This window comes from Salmo salar, chromosome 11, assembly GCF_965601325.2.
Source record: "Salmo salar chromosome 11, fSalSal1, whole genome shotgun sequence".
Lineage (NCBI taxonomy): Eukaryota > Metazoa > Chordata > Actinopteri > Salmoniformes > Salmonidae > Salmo > Salmo salar.
Window position 1 is genome coordinate 63,368,747 of NC_138301.1, and position 17,145 is coordinate 63,385,891.

Sequence of the window (17,145 nt, forward strand, 5' to 3'; positions counted from 1 at the left end):
CTCTGGTATTATCTCTAGTAGCTACAGTAGATAAGTATTACCCTCTGGTATTATCTCTATTAGCTACAGTAAGGATCAGTATTACCCTCTGGTATTATCTCTAGTAGCTACAGTAAGGATCAGTATTACCCTCTGGTATTATCTCTAGCTACTGTAAGGATCAGTATTATCTCTAGTAACTACAGTAAGGATCAGTATTACCCTCTGGTATTATCTCTAGTAGCTACAGTAAGGATCAGTATTACCCTCCGGTATTATCTCTAGTAGCTACAGTAAGGATCAGTATTACCCTCTGGTATTATCTCTAGTAGCTACAGTAAGTATCAGTATTACACTCTGGTATTATCTCTAGTAGCTACAGTAAGGTTCAGTATTACACTCTGGTATTATCTCTTGTAGCTACAGTAAGGATCAGTATTATCTCTAGTAGCTACAGTAAGGATAAGTATTACCCTTTGGTATTATCTCTAATAGCTACGTTAAGGATCAGTATTACCCTCCGGTATTATCTCTAGTAGCTACAGTAAGGATCAGTATTATCTCTAGTAGCTACAGTAAGGATCAGTATTATCTCTAGTAGCTACAGTAAGGATCGGTATTATCTCTAGTAGCTACAGTAAGGATCAGTATTACCCTCTGGTATTATCTCTAGTAGCTACTGTAAGGATCAGTATTATCTCTAGTAGCTACAGTAAGGATCAGTATTACCCTTTGGTATTATCTCTAGTAGCTACTGTAAGGATCAGTATTATCTCTAGTAGCTACAGTAAGGATCAGTATTACCCTCTGGTATTATCTCTAGTAGCTACAGTAAGCATCAGTATTACCCTCTGGTATTATCTCTAGTAGCTACAGTAAGGATCAGTATTACCCTCTGGTATTATCTCAAGTAGTTTACTGTAAGGATCAGTATTACCCTCTGGTATTATCTCTAGCTACTGTAAGGATCAGTATTATCTCTAGTAGCTACAGTAAGGATCAGTATTATCTCTAGTAGCTACAGTAAGGATCAGTATTACCCTCTGGTATTATCTCTGGTAGCTACAGTAAGGATCAGTATTACCCTCTGGTATTATCTCTAGCTACTGTAAGGATCAGTATTATCTCTAGTAACTACAGTAAGGATCAGTATTACCCTCTGGGATTATCTCTAGTAGCTACAGTAAGGATCAGTATTACCCTCTGGTATTATCTCTAGTAGCTACGGTAAGGATCAGTATTACCCTCTGGTATTATCTCTAGTAGCTACAGTAAGGACCAGTATTACCCTCTGGTATTATCTCTAGTTGCTACAGTAGGGATCAGTATTACCCTCTGGTATTATCTCTAGTAGCTACAGTAAGGATCAGTATTACCCTCTGGTATTATCTCTAGTATCTACAGTAAGGATCAGTATTACCCTCTGGTATTATCTCTAGTAGCTACAGTAAGGATCAGTATTACCCTCTGGTATTATCTCTAGTAGCTACAGTAAGGATCAGTATTACCCTCTGGTATTATCTCTAGTAGCTACGGTAAGGATCAGTATTACCCTCTGGTATTATCTCTAGTAGCTACAGTAAGGATCAGTATTACACTCTGGTATTATCTCTAGTAGCTACAGTAAGGATCAGTATTACCCTCTGGTATTATCTCTAGTAGCTACAGTAAGGATCAGTATTACCCTCTGGTATTATCTCTAGTAGCTACAGTAAGGATCAGTATTACCCTCTGGTATTATCTCTACTTGCTACAGTAAGGATCAGTATTACCCTCTGGTATTATCTCTAGTAGCTACAGTAAGGATCAGTATTATCTCTAGTAGCTACAGTAAGGATCAGTATTATCTCTATTAGCTACAGTAAGGATCAGTATTACCTTCTGGTATTATCTCTAGTAGCTACGTTAAGGATCAGTATTACCCTCCGGTATTATCTCTAGTAGCTACAGTAAGGATCAGTATTATCTCTAGTAGCTACAGTAAGGATCAGTATTACCCCCTGGTATTATCTCTTGTAGCTACAGTAAGGATCAGTATTATCTCTAGTAGCTACAGTAAGGATCAGTATTACCCTCTGGTATTATCTCTAGTAGCTACAGTAAGGATCAGTATTACCCTCTGGTATTATCTCTAGTAGCTACAGTAAGGATCAGTATTACCCTCTGGTATTATCTCTAGTAGCTACAGTAAGGATAAGTATTTCCCTCTGGTATTATCTCTAGTAGCTACAGTAAGGATCAGTATTACCCTCTGGTATTATCTCTAGTAGCTACAGTACGGATCAGTATTATCTCTAGTAGCTACAGTAAGGATCAGTATTACCCTCTGGTATTATCTCTAGTAGCTACAGTAGATAAGTATTACCCTCTGGTATTATCTCTAGTAGCTACAGTAAGGATCAGTATTACCCTCTGGTATTATCTCTAGTAGCTACAGTAAGGATCAGTATTACCCTCTGGTATTATCTCTAGCTACTGTAAGGATCAGTATTATCTCTAGTAACTACAGTAAGGATCAGTATTACCCTCTGGTATTATCTCTAGTAGCTACAGTAAGGATCAGTATTACCCTCCGGTATTATCTCTAGTAGCTACAGTAAGGATCAGTATTACCCTCTGGTATTATCTCTAGTAGCTACAGTAAGTATCAGTATTACACTCTGGTATTATCTCTAGTAGCTACAGTAAGGTTCAGTATTACACTCTGGTATTATCTCTTGTAGCTACAGTAAGGATCAGTATTATCTCTAGTAGCTACAGTAAGGATAAGTATTACCCTCTGGTATTATCTCTAATAGCTACGTTAAGGATCAGTATTACCCTCCGGTATTATCTCTAGTAGCTACAGTAAGGATCAGTATTATCTCTAGTAGCTACAGTAAGGATCAGTATTATCTCTAGTAGCTACAGTAAGGATCGGTATTATCTCTAGTAGCTACAGTAAGGATCAGTATTACCCTCTGGTATTATCTCTAGTAGCTACTGTAAGGATCAGTATTATCTCTAGTAGCTACAGTAAGGATCAGTATTACCCTCTGGTATTATCTCTAGTAGCTACTGTAAGGATCAGTATTATCTCTAGTAGCTACAGTAAGGATCAGTATTACCCTCTGGTATTATCTCTAGTAGCTACAGTAAGGATCAGTATTACCCTCTGGTATTATCTCTAGTAGCTACAGTAAGGATCAGTATTACCCTCTGGTATTATCTCAAGTAGTTTACTGTAAGGATCAGTAATACCCTCTGGTATTATCTCTAGCTACTGTAAGGATCAGTATTATCTCTAGTAGCTACAGTAAGGATCAGTATTATCTCTAGTAGCTACAGTAAGGATCAGTATTACCCTCTGGTATTATCTCTGGTAGCTACAGTAAGGATCAGTATTACCCTCTGGTATTATCTCTAGCTACTGTAAGGATCAGTATTATCTCTAGTAACTACAGTAAGGATCAGTATTACACTCTGGGATTATCTCTAGTAGCTACAGTAAGGATCAGTATTACCCTCTGGTATTATCTCTAGTAGCTACGGTAAGGATCAGTATTACCCTCTGGTATTATCTCTAGTAGCTACAGTAAGGACCAGTATTACCCTCTGGTATTATCTCTAGTTGCTACAGTAGGGATCAGTATTACCCTCTGGTATTATCTCTAGTAGCTACAGTAAGGATCAGTAGTATCTCTAGTAGCTACAGTAAGGATCAGTATTATCTCTAGTAGCTACAGTAAGGATCAGTATTACCCCCTGGTATTATCTCTTGTAGCTACAGTAAGGATCAGTATTATCTCTAGTAGCTACAGTAAGGATCAGTATTACCCTCTGGTATTATCTCTAGTAGCTACAGTAAGGATCAGTATTACCCTCTGGTATTATCTCTAGTAGCTACAGTAAGGATCAGTATTACCCTCTAGTATTATCTCTAGTAGCTACAGTAAGGATAAGTATTTCCCTCTGGTATTATCTCTAGTAGCTACAGTAAGGATCAGTATTACCCTCTGGTATTATCTCTAGTAGCTACAGTACGGATCAGTATTATCTCTAGTAGCTACAGTAAGGATCAGTATTACCCTCTGGTATTATCTCTAGTAGCTACAGTAGATAAGTATTACCCTCTGGTATTATCTCTAGTAGCTACAGTAAGGATCAGTATTACCCTCTGGTATTATCTCTAGTAGCTACAGTAAGGATCAGTATTACCCTCTGGTATTATCTCTAGCTACTGTAAGGATCAGTATTATCTCTAGTAACTACAGTAAGGATCAGTATTACCCTCTGGTATTATCTCTAGTAGCTACAGTAAGGATCAGTATTACCCTCCGGTATTATCTCTAGTAGCTACAGTAAGGATCAGTATTACCCTCTGGTATTATCTCTAGTAGCTACAGTAAGTATCAGTATTACACTCTGGTATTATCTCTAGTAGCTACAGTACGGATCAGTATTATCTCTAGTAGCTACAGTAAGGATCAGTATTACCCTCTGGTATTATCTCTAGTAGCTACAGTAGATAAGTATTACCCTCTGGTATTATCTCTATTAGCTACAGTAAGGATCAGTATTAGCCTCTGGTATTATCTCTAGTAGCTACAGTAAGGATCAGTATTACCCTCTGGTATTATCTCTAGCTACTGTAAGGATCAGTATTATCTCTAGTAACTACAGTAAGGATCAGTATTACCCTCTGGTATTATCTCTAGTAGCTACAGTAAGGATCAGTATTACCCTCCGGTATTATCTCTAGTAGCTACAGTAAGGATCAGTATTACCCTCTGGTATTATCTCTAGTAGCTACAGTAAGTATCAGTATTACACTCTGGTATTATCTCTAGTAGCTACAGTAAGGTTCAGTATTACACTCTGGTATTATCTCTTGTAGCTACAGTAAGGATCAGTATTATCTCTAGTAGCTACAGTAAGGATAAGTATTACCCTCTGGTATTATCTCTAATAGCTACGTTAAGGATCAGTATTACCCTCCGGTATTATCTCTAGTAGCTACAGTAAGGATCAGTATTATCTCTAGTAGCTACAGTAAGGATCAGTATTATCTCTAGTAGCTACAGTAAGGATCGGTATTATCTCTAGTAGCTACAGTAAGGATCAGTATTACCCTCTGGTATTATCTCTAGTAGCTACTGTAAGGATCAGTATTATCTCTAGTAGCTACAGTAAGGATCAGTATTACCCTTTGGTATTATCTCTAGTAGCTACTGTAAGGATCAGTATTATCTCTAGTAGCTACAGTAAGGATCAGTATTACCCTCTGGTATTATCTCTAGTAGCTACAGTAAGGATCAGTATTACCCTCTGGTATTATCTCTAGTAGCTACAGTAAGGATCAGTATTACCCTCTGGTATTATCTCAAGTAGTTTACTGTAAGGATCAGTATTACCCTCTGGTATTATCTCTAGCTACTGTAAGGATCAGTATTATCTCTAGTAGCTACAGTAAGGATCAGTATTATCTCTAGTAGCTACAGTAAGGATCAGTATTACCCTCTGGTATTATCTCTGGTAGATACAGTAAGGATCAGTATTACCCTCTGGTATTATCTCTAGCTACTGTAAGGATCAGTATTATCTCTAGTAACTACAGTAAGGATCAGTATTACCCTCTGGGATTATCTCTAGTAGCTACAGTAAGGATCAGTATTACCCTCTGGTATTATCTCTAGTAGCTACGGTAAGGATCAGTATTACCCTCTGGTATTATCTCTAGTAGCTACAGTAAGGACCAGTATTACCCTCTGGTATTATCTCTAGTTGCTACAGTAGGGATCAGTATTACCCTCTGGTATTATCTCTAGTAGCTACAGTAAGGATCAGTATTACCCTCTGGTATTATCTCTAGTATCTACAGTAAGGATCAGTATTACCCTCTGGTATTATCTCTAGTAGCTACAGTAAGGATCAGTATTACCCTCTGGTATTATCTCTAGTAGCTACAGTAAGGATCAGTATTACCCTCTGGTATTATCTCTAGTAGCTACGGTAAGGATCAGTATTACCCTCTGGTATTATCTCTAGTAGCTACAGTAAGGATCAGTATTACACTCTGGTATTATCTCTAGTAGCTACAGTAAGGATCAGTATTACCCTCTGGTATTATCTCTAGTAGCTACAGTAAGGATCAGTATTACCCTCTGGTATTATCTCTAGTAGCTACAGTAAGGATCAGTATTACCCTCTGGTATTATCTCTACTTGCTACAGTAAGGATCAGTATTACCCTCTGGTATTATCTCTAGTAACTACAGTAAGGATCAGTATTACCCTCTGGTATTATCTCTAGTAGCTACAGTAAGGATCAGTATTACCCTCCGGTATTATCTCTAGTAGCTACAGTAAGGATCAGTATTACCCTCTGGTATTATCTCTAGTAGCTACAGTAAGTATCAGTATTACACTCTGGTATTATCTCTAGTAGCTACAGTACGGATCAGTATTATCTCTAGTAGCTACAGTAAGGATCAGTATTACCCTCTGGTATTATCTCTAGTAGCTACAGTAGATAAGTATTACCCTCTGGTATTATCTCTATTAGCTACAGTAAGGATCAGTATTACCCTCTGGTATTATCTCTAGTAGCTACAGTAAGGATCAGTATTACCCTCTGGTATTATCTCTAGCTACTGTAAGGATCAGTATTATCTCTAGTAACTACAGTAAGGATCAGTATTACCCTCTGGTATTATCTCTAGTAGCTACAGTAAGGATCAGTATTACCCTCCGGTATTATCTCTAGTAGCTACAGTAAGGATCAGTATTACCCTCTGGTATTATCTCTAGTAGCTACAGTAAGTATCAGTATTACACTCTGGTATTATCTCTAGTAGCTACAGTAAGGTTCAGTATTACACTCTGGTATTATCTCTTGTAGCTACAGTAAGGATCAGTATTATCTCTAGTAGCTACAGTAAGGATAAGAATTACCCTCTGGTATTATCTCTAATAGCTACGTTAAGGATCAGTATTACCCTCCGGTATTATCTCTAGTAGCTACAGTAAGGATCAGTATTATCTCTAGTAGCTACAGTAAGGATCAGTATTATCTCTAGTAGCTACAGTAAGGATCGGTATTATCTCTAGTAGCTACAGTAAGGATCAGTATTACCCTCTGGTATTATCTCTAGTAGCTACTGTAAGGATCAGTATTATCTCTAGTAGCTACAGTAAGGATCAGTATTACCCTTTGGTATTATCTCTAGTAGCTACTGTAAGGATCAGTATTATCTCTAGTAGCTACAGTAAGGATCAGTATTACCCTCTGGTATTATCTCTAGTAGCTACAGTAAGGATCAGTATTACCCTCTGGTATTATCTCTAGTAGCTACAGTAAGGATCAGTATTACCCTCTGGTATTATCTCAAGTAGTTTACTGTAAGGATCAGTATTACCCTCTGGTATTATCTCTAGTAGCTACAGTAAGGATCAGTATTACCCTCTGGTATTATCTCAAGTAGTTTACTGTAAGGATCAGTATTACCCTCTGGTATTATCTCTAGCTACTGTAAGGATCAGTATTATCTCTAGTAGCTACAGTAAGGATCAGTATTATCTCTAGTAGCTACAGTAAGGATCAGTATTACCCTCTGGTATTATCTCTGGTAGCTACAGTAAGGATCAGTATTACCCTCTGGTATTATCTCTAGCTACTGTAAGGATCAGTATTATCTCTAGTAACTACAGTAAGGATCAGTATTACCCTCTGGGATTATCTCTAGTAGCTACAGTAAGGATCAGTATTACCCTCTGGTATTATCTCTAGTAGCTACGGTAAGGATCAGTATTACCCTCTGGTATTATCTCTAGTAGCTACAGTAAGGACCAGTATTACCCTCTGGTATTATCTCTAGTTGCTACAGTAGGGATCAGTATTACCCTCTGGTATTATCTCTAGTAGCTACAGTAAGGATCAGTATTACCCTCTGGTATTATCTCTAGTATCTACAGTAAGGATCAGTATTACCCTCTGGTATTATCTCTAGTAGCTACGGTAAGGATCAGTATTACCCTCAGGTATTATCTCTAGTAGCTACAGTAAGGATCAGTATTACCCTCTGGTATTATCTCTAGTAGCTACAGTAAGGATCAGTATTACCCTCTGGTATTATCTCTAGTAGCTACAGTAAGGATCAGTATTACCCTCTGGTATTATCTCTAGTAGCTACGGTAAGGATCAGTATTACCCTCTGGTATTATCTCTAGTAGCTACAGTAAGGATCAGTATTACACTCTGGTATTATCTCTAGTAGCTACAGTAAGGATCAGTATTACCCTCTGGTATTATCTCTAGTAGCTACAGTAAGGATCAGTATTACACTCTGGTATTATCTCTAGTAGCTACAGTACGGATCAGTATTATCTCTAGTAGCTACAGTAAGGATCAGTATTACCCTCTGGTATTATCTCTAGTAGCTACAGTAGATAAGTATTACCCTCTGGTATTATCTCTATTAGCTACAGTAAGGATCAGTATTACCCTCTGGTATTATCTCTAGTAGCTACAGTAAGGATCAGTATTACCCTCTGGTATTATCTCTAGCTACTGTAAGGATCAGTATTATCTCTAGTAACTACAGTAAGGATCAGTATTACCCTCTGGTATTATCTCTAGTAGCTACAGTAAGGATCAGTATTACCCTCCGGTATTATCTCTAGTAGCTAGAGTAAGGATCAGTATTACCCTCTGGTATTATCTCTAGTAGCTACAGTAAGTATCAGTATTACACTCTGGTATTATCTCTAGTAGCTACAGTAAGGTTCAGTATTACACTCTGGTATTATCTCTTGTAGCTACAGTAAGGATCAGTATTATCTCTAGTAGCTACAGTAAGGATAAGAATTACCCTCTGGTATTATCTCTAATAGCTACGTTAAGGATCAGTATTACCCTCCGGTATTATCTCTAGTAGCTACAGTAAGGATCAGTATTATCTCTAGTAGCTACAGTAAGGATCAGTATTATCTCTAGTAGCTACAGTAAGGATCGGTATTATCTCTAGTAGCTACAGTAAGGATCAGTATTATCTCTAGTAGCTACAGTAAGGATCAGTATTACCCTCTGGTATTATCTCTAGTAGCTACAGTAAGGATCAGTATTACCCTCTGGTATTATCTCTAGTAGCTACAGTAAGGATCAGTATTACCCTCTGGTATTATCTCAAGTAGTTTACTGTAAGGATCAGTATTACCCTCTGGTATTATCTCTAGCTACTGTAAGGATCAGTATTATCTCTAGTAGCTACAGTAAGGATCAGTATTATCTCTAGTAGCTACAGTAAGGATCAGTATTACCCTCTGGTATTATCTCTGGTAGCTACAGTAAGGATCAGTATTACCCTCTGGTATTATCTCTAGCTACTGTAAGGATCAGTATTATCTCTAGTAACTACAGTAAGGATCAGTATTACCCTCTGGGATTATCTCTAGTAGCTACAGTAAGGATCAGTATTACCCTCTGGTATTATCTCTAGTAGCTACGGTAAGGATCAGTATTACCCTCTGGTATTATCTCTAGTAGCTACAGTAAGGACCAGTATTACCCTCTGGTATTATCTCTAGTTGCTACAGTAGGGATCAGTATTACCCTCTGGTATTATCTCTAGTAGCTACAGTAAGGATCAGTATTACCCTCTGGTATTATCTCTAGTATCTACAGTAAGGATCAGTATTACCCTCTGGTATTATCTCTAGTAGCTACAGTAAGGATCAGTATTACCCTCTGGTATTATCTCTAGTAGCTACAGTAAGGATCAGTATTACCCTCTGGTATTATCTCTAGTAGCTACGGTAAGGATCAGTATTACCCTCTGGTATTATCTCTAGTAGCTACAGTAAGGATCAGTATTACCCTCTGGTATTATCTCTAGTAGCTACAGTAAGGATCAGTATTACCCTCTGGTATTATCTCTAGTAGCTACTGTAAGGATCAGTATTACCCTCTGGTATTATCTCTACTTGCTACAGTAAGGATCAGTATTACCCTCTGGTATTATCTCTACTTGCTACAGTAAGGATCAGTATTACCCTCTGGTATTATCTCTAGTAGCTACAGTAAGGATCAGTATTACCCTCTGGTATTATCTCTAGTAGCTACGGTAAGGATCAGTATTACCCTCTGGTATTATCTCTAGTAGCTACAGTAAGGACCAGTATTACCCTCTGGTATTATCTCTAGTTGCTACAGTAGGGATCAGTATTACCCTCTGGTATTATCTCTAGTAGCTACAGTAAGGATCAGTATTACCCTCTGGTATTATCTCTAGTATCTACAGTAAGGATCAGTATTACCCTCTGGTATTATCTCTAGTAGCTACAGTAAGGATCAGTATTACCCTCTGGTATTATCTCTAGTAGCTACAGTAAGGATCAGTATTACCCTCTGGTATTATCTCTAGTAGCTACGGTAAGGATCAGTATTACCCTCTGGTATTATCTCTAGTAGCTACAGTAAGGATCAGTATTACACTCTGGTATTATCTCTAGTAGCTACAGTAAGGATCAGTATTACCCTCTGGTATTATCTCTAGTAGCTACAGTAAGGATCAGTATTACCCTCTGGTATTATCTCTAGTAGCTACAGTAAGGATCAGTATTACCCTCTGGTATTATCTCTACTTGCTACAGTAAGGATCAGTATTACCCTCTGGTATTATCTCTAGTAACTACAGTAAGGATCAGTATTACCCTCTGGTATTATCTCTAGTAGCTACAGTAAGGATCAGTATTACCCTCCGGTATTATCTCTAGTAGCTACAGTAAGGATCAGTATTACCCTCTGGTATTATCTCTAGTAGCTACAGTAAGTATCAGTATTACACTCTGGTATTATCTCTAGTAGCTACAGTACGGATCAGTATTATCTCTAGTAGCTACAGTAAGGATCAGTATTACCCTCTGGTATTATCTCTAGTAGCTACAGTAGATAAGTATTACCCTCTGGTATTATCTCTATTAGCTACAGTAAGGATCAGTATTACCCTCTGGTATTATCTCTAGTAGCTACAGTAAGGATCAGTATTACCCTCTGGTATTATCTCTAGCTACTGTAAGGATCAGTATTATCTCTAGTAACTACAGTAAGGATCAGTATTACCCTCTGGTATTATCTCTAGTAGCTACAGTAAGGATCAGTATTACCCTCCGGTATTATCTCTAGTAGCTACAGTAAGGATCAGTATTACCCTCTGGTATTATCTCTAGTAGCTACAGTAAGTATCAGTATTACACTCTGGTATTATCTCTAGTAGCTACAGTAAGGTTCAGTATTACACTCTGGTATTATCTCTTGTAGCTACAGTAAGGATCAGTATTATCTCTAGTAGCTACAGTAAGGATAAGAATTACCCTCTGGTATTATCTCTAATAGCTACGTTAAGGATCAGTATTACCCTCCGGTATTATCTCTAGTAGCTACAGTAAGGATCAGTATTATCTCTAGTAGCTACAGTAAGGATCAGTATTATCTCTAGTAGCTACAGTAAGGATCGGTATTATCTCTAGTAGCTACAGTAAGGATCAGTATTACCCTCTGGTATTATCTCTAGTAGCTACTGTAAGGATCAGTATTATCTCTAGTAGCTACAGTAAGGATCAGTATTACCCTTTGGTATTATCTCTAGTAGCTACTGTAAGGATCAGTATTATCTCTAGTAGCTACAGTAAGGATCAGTATTACCCTCTGGTATTATCTCTAGTAGCTACAGTAAGGATCAGTATTACCCTCTGGTATTATCTCTAGTAGCTACAGTAAGGATCAGTATTACCCTCTGGTATTATCTCAAGTAGTTTACTGTAAGGATCAGTATTACCCTCTGGTATTATCTCTAGTAGCTACAGTAAGGATCAGTATTACCCTCTGGTATTATCTCAAGTAGTTTACTGTAAGGATCAGTATTACCCTCTGGTATTATCTCTAGCTACTGTAAGGATCAGTATTATCTCTAGTAGCTACAGTAAGGATCAGTATTATCTCTAGTAGCTACAGTAAGGATCAGTATTACCCTCTGGTATTATCTCTGGTAGCTACAGTAAGGATCAGTATTACCCTCTGGTATTATCTCTAGCTACTGTAAGGATCAGTATTATCTCTAGTAACTACAGTAAGGATCAGTATTACCCTCTGGGATTATCTCTAGTAGCTACAGTAAGGATCAGTATTACCCTCTGGTATTATCTCTAGTAGCTACGGTAAGGATCAGTATTACCCTCTGGTATTATCTCTAGTAGCTACAGTAAGGACCAGTATTACCCTCTGGTATTATCTCTAGTTGCTACAGTAGGGATCAGTATTACCCTCTGGTATTATCTCTAGTAGCTACAGTAAGGATCAGTATTACCCTCTGGTATTATCTCTAGTATCTACAGTAAGGATCAGTATTACCCTCTGGTATTATCTCTAGTAGCTACAGTAAGGATCAGTATTACCCTCTGGTATTATCTCTAGTAGCTACAGTAAGGATCAGTATTACCCTCTGGTATTATCTCTAGTAGCTACGGTAAGGATCAGTATTACCCTCTGGTATTATCTCTAGTAGCTACAGTAAGGATCAGTATTACACTCTGGTATTATCTCTAGTAGCTACAGTAAGGATCAGTATTACCCTCTGGTATTATCTCTAGTAGCTACAGTAAGGATCAGTATTACACTCTGGTATTATCTCTAGTAGCTACAGTACGGATCAGTATTATCTCTAGTAGCTACAGTAAGGATCAGTATTACCCTCTGGTATTATCTCTAGTAGCTACAGTAGATAAGTATTACCCTCTGGTATTATCTCTATTAGCTACAGTAAGGATCAGTATTACCCTCTGGTATTATCTCTAGTAGCTACAGTAAGGATCAGTATTACCCTCTGGTATTATCTCTAGCTACTGTAAGGATCAGTATTATCTCTAGTAACTACAGTAAGGATCAGTATTACCCTCTGGTATTATCTCTAGTAGCTACAGTAAGGATCAGTATTACCCTCCGGTATTATCTCTAGTAGCTACAGTAAGGATCAGTATTACCCTCTGGTATTATCTCTAGTAGCTACGGTAAGGATCAGTATTACCCTCTGGTATTATCTCTAGTAGCTACAGTAAGGATCAGTATTACACTCTGGTATTATCTCTAGTAGCTACAGTAAGGATCAGTATTACCCTCTGGTATTATCTCTAGTAGCTACAGTAAGGATCAGTATTACACTCTGGTATTATCTCTAGTAGCTACAGTACGGATCAGTATTATCTCTAGTAGCTACAGTAAGGATCAGTATTACCCTCTGGTATTATCTCTAGTAGCTACAGTAGATAAGTATTACCCTCTGGTATTATCTCTATTAGCTACAGTAAGGATCAGTATTACCCTCTGGTATTATCTCTAGTAGCTACAGTAAGGATCAGTATTACCCTCTGGTATTATCTCTAGCTACTGTAAGGATCAGTATTATCTCTAGTAACTACAGTAAGGATCAGTATTACCCTCTGGTATTATCTCTAGTAGCTACAGTAAGGATCAGTATTACCCTCCGGTATTATCTCTAGTAGCTACAGTAAGGATCAGTATTACCCTCTGGTATTATCTCTAGTAGCTACAGTAAGTATCAGTATTACACTCTGGTATTATCTCTAGTAGCTACAGTAAGGTTCAGTATTACACTCTGGTATTATCTCTTGTAGCTACAGTAAGGATCAGTATTATCTCTAGTAGCTACAGTAAGGATAAGAATTACCCTCTGGTATTATCTCTAATAGCTACGTTAAGGATCAGTATTACCCTCCGGTATTATCTCTAGTAGCTACAGTAAGGATCAGTATTATCTCTAGTAGCTACAGTAAGGATCAGTATTATCTCTAGTAGCTACAGTAAGGATCGGTATTATCTCTAGTAGCTACAGTAAGGATCAGTATTACCCTCTGGTATTATCTCTAGTAGCTACTGTAAGGATCAGTATTATCTCTAGTAGCTACAGTAAGGATCAGTATTACCCTTTGGTATTATCTCTAGTAGCTACTGTAAGGATCAGTATTATCTCTAGTAGCTACAGTAAGGATCAGTATTACCCTCTGGTATTATCTCTAGTAGCTACAGTAAGGATCAGTATTACCCTCTGGTATTATCTCTAGTAGCTACAGTAAGGATCAGTATTACCCTCTGGTATTATCTCAAGTAGTTTACTGTAAGGATCAGTATTACCCTCTGGTATTATCTCTAGCTACTGTAAGGATCAGTATTATCTCTAGTAGCTACAGTAAGGATCAGTATTATCTCTAGTAGCTACAGTAAGGATCAGTATTACCCTCTGGTATTATCTCTGGTAGCTACAGTAAGGATCAGTATTACCCTCTGGTATTATCTCTAGCTACTGTAAGGATCAGTATTATCTCTAGTAACTACAGTAAGGATCAGTATTACCCTCTGGGATTATCTCTAGTAGCTACAGTAAGGATCAGTATTATCCTCTGGTATTATCTCTAGTAGCTACGGTAAGGATCAGTATTACCCTCTGGTATTATCTCTAGTAGCTACAGTAAGGACCAGTATTACCCTCTGGTATTATCTCTAGTTGCTACAGTAGGGATCAGTATTACCCTCTGGTATTATCTCTAGTAGCTACAGTAAGGATCAGTATTACCCTCTGGTATTATCTCTAGTATCTACAGTAAGGATCAGTATTACCCTCTGGTATTATCTCTAGTAGCTACAGTAAGGATCAGTATTACCCTCTGGTATTATCTCTAGTAGCTACAGTAAGGATCAGTATTACCCTCTGGTATTATCTCTAGTAGCTACGGTAAGGATCAGTATTACCCTCTGGTATTATCTCTAGTAGCTACAGTAAGGATCAGTATTACACTCTGGTATTATCTCTAGTAGCTACAGTAAGGATCAGTATTACCCTCTGGTATTATCTCTAGTAGCTACAGTAAGGATCAGTATTACTCTCTGGTATTATCTCTAGTAGCTACTGTAAGGATCAGTATTACCCTCTGGTATTATCTCTACTTGCTACAGTAAGGATCAGTATTACCCTCTGGTATTATCTCTAGTAGCTACAGTAAGGATCAGTATTATCTCTAGTAGCTACAGTAAGGATCAGTATTATCTCTATTAGCTACAGTAAGGATCAGTATTACCTTCTGGTATTATCTCTAGTAGCTACGTTAAGGATCAGTATTACCCTCCGGTATTATCTCTAGTAGCTACAGTAAGGATCAGTATTATCTCTAGTAGCTACAGTAAGGATCAGTATTATCTCTAGTAGCTACAGTAAGGATCAGTATTACCCCCTGGTATTATCTCTTGTAGCTACAGTAAGGATCAGTATTATCTCTAGTAGCTACAGTAAGGATCAGTATTACCCTCTGGTATTATCTCTAGTAGCTACAGTAAGGATCAGTATTACCCTCTGGTATTATCTCTACTAGCTACAGTAAGGATCAGTATTACCCTCTGGTATTATCTCTAGTAGCTACAGTAAGGATAAGTATTTCCCTCTGGTATTATCTCTAGTAGCTACAGTAAGGATCAGTATTACCCTCTGGTATTATCTCTAGTAGCTACAGTACGGATCAGTATTATCTCTAGTAGCTACAGTAAGGATCAGTATTACCCTCTGGTATTATCTCTAGTAGCTACAGTAGATAAGTATTACCCTCTGGTATTATCTCTAGTAGCTACAGTAAGGATCAGTATTACCCTCTGGTATTATCTCTAGTAGCTACAGTAAGGATCAGTATTACCCTCTGGTATTATCTCTAGCTACTGTAAGGATCAGTATTATCTCTAGTAACTACAGTAAGGATCAGTATTACCCTCTGGTATTATCTCTAGTAGCTACAGTAAGGATCAGTATTACCCTCTGGTATTATCTCTAGTAGCTACAGTAAGGATCAGTATTACCCTCTGGTATTATCTCTAGTAGCTACAGTAAGTATCAGTATTACACTCTGGTATTATCTCTAGTAGCTACAGTAAGGTTCAGTATTACACTCTGGTATTATCTCTTGTAGCTACAGTAAGGATCAGTATTATCTCTAGTAGCTATAGTAAGGATAAGTATTACCCTCTGGTATTATCTCTAATAGCTACGTTAAGGATCAGTATTACCCTCCGGTATTATCTCTAGTAGCTACAGTAAGGATCAGTATTATCTCTAGTAGCTACAGTAAGGATCAGTATTATCTCTAGTAGCTACAGTAAGGATCGGTATTATCTCTAGTAGCTACAGTAAGGATCAGTATTACCCTCTGGTATTATCTCTAGTAGCTACTGTAAGGATCAGTATTGTCTCTAGTAGCTACAGTAAGGATCAGTATTACCCTCTGGTATTATCTCTAGTAGCTACTGTAAGGATCAGTATTATCTCTAGTAGCTACAGTAAGGATCAGTATTACCCTCTGGTATTATCTCTAGTAGCTACAGTAAGGATCAGTATTACCCTCTGGTATTATCTCTAGTAGCTACAGTAAGGATCAGTATTACCCTCTGGTATTATCTCAAGTAGTTTACTGTAAGGATCAGTATTACCCTCTGGTATTATCTCTAGCTACTGTAAGGATCAGTATTATCTCTAGTAGCTACAGTAAGGATCAGTATTATCTCTAGTAGCTACAGTAAGGATCAGTATTACCCTCTGGTATTATCTCTGGTAGCTACAGTAAGGATCAGTATTACCCTCTGGTATTATATGTAGCTACAGTAAGGATCAGTATTATCTCTAGTAACTACAGTAAGGATCAGTATTACCCTCTGGGATTATCTCTAGTAGCTACAGTAAGGATCAGTATTACCCTCTGGTATTATCTCTAGTAGCTACGGTAAGGATCAGTATTACCCTCTGGTATTATCTCTAGTAGCTACAGTAAGGACCAGTATTACCCTCTGGTATTATCTCTAGTTGCAACAGTAGGGATCAGTATTACCCTCTGGTATTATCTCTAGTAGCTACAGTAAGGATCAGTATTACCCTCTGGTATTATCTCTAGTAGCTACAGGAAGGATCAGTATTACCCTCTGGTATTATCTCTAGTAGCTACAGTAAGGATCAGTATTACCCTCTGGTATTATCTCTAGTAGCTACAGTAAGGATCAGTATTACCCTCTGGTATTATCTCTAGTAGCTACAGTAAGGATCAGTATTACACTCTGGTATTATCTCTAGTAGCGACAGTAAGGATC